The sequence below is a fragment of the Wasmannia auropunctata genome, unplaced genomic scaffold, assembly GCF_000956235.1.
Source record: "Wasmannia auropunctata unplaced genomic scaffold, wasmannia.A_1.0 LD279659.1, whole genome shotgun sequence".
In the NCBI taxonomy this organism is placed as follows: domain Eukaryota; kingdom Metazoa; phylum Arthropoda; class Insecta; order Hymenoptera; family Formicidae; genus Wasmannia; species Wasmannia auropunctata.
This window is the reverse complement of record NW_012083231.1, coordinates 1-457: the sequence shown is the minus strand read 5'-3', so window position 1 is coordinate 457 and position 457 is coordinate 1. Positions and strand designations below refer to the sequence as shown.

Here is a 457-nt window from a genome sequence, read left to right as displayed (position 1 = left end):
GATCTCTCTCCATTTTTGTCAGGATACATTCCAGGTCGGCATATACGACAAACGGGACACGTTCCTTCCTGCTGTAGTTGTTAAAACTTAGCCACTTGTCGTCTTCGCTCGGTAACCTGATCGCGCATTCGCTCATTTCTCCACAGTCTATAGTGTGGACCTCCAACTTTTCGCTCGAACTAAAATAGTGCAGACATCTGAAAAATCAATTTATTTACATTGTTGAATTGTTTATTTTTATTTCAAAACATTTTTAAAATTTTTATTATACATACCTATCGCAAATGTATTTCTTATTCTTCTTTTTGCTCAGTTGCGAGCTAACGAGGCGGGACAAATTCTTGATCCATGTGAAATGTCCCACACCATCTTTCTCCACGTACAGTAAATTGACATGCTTCTCCTTTTTCGTGTCAGCGAGGCGAATCGGTAGGATCGATACTTGTTCCATGTTCTA

General features: G+C 39.4%; 1 pseudogene; it reads right to left on the bottom strand.

Moving 5' to 3' along the window:
* Window positions 1-5: 5 nt before the first annotated feature.
* LOC105461724 lies at window positions 6-451 on the bottom strand (annotated as a pseudogene).
* Window positions 452-457: the final 6 nt, after the last annotated feature.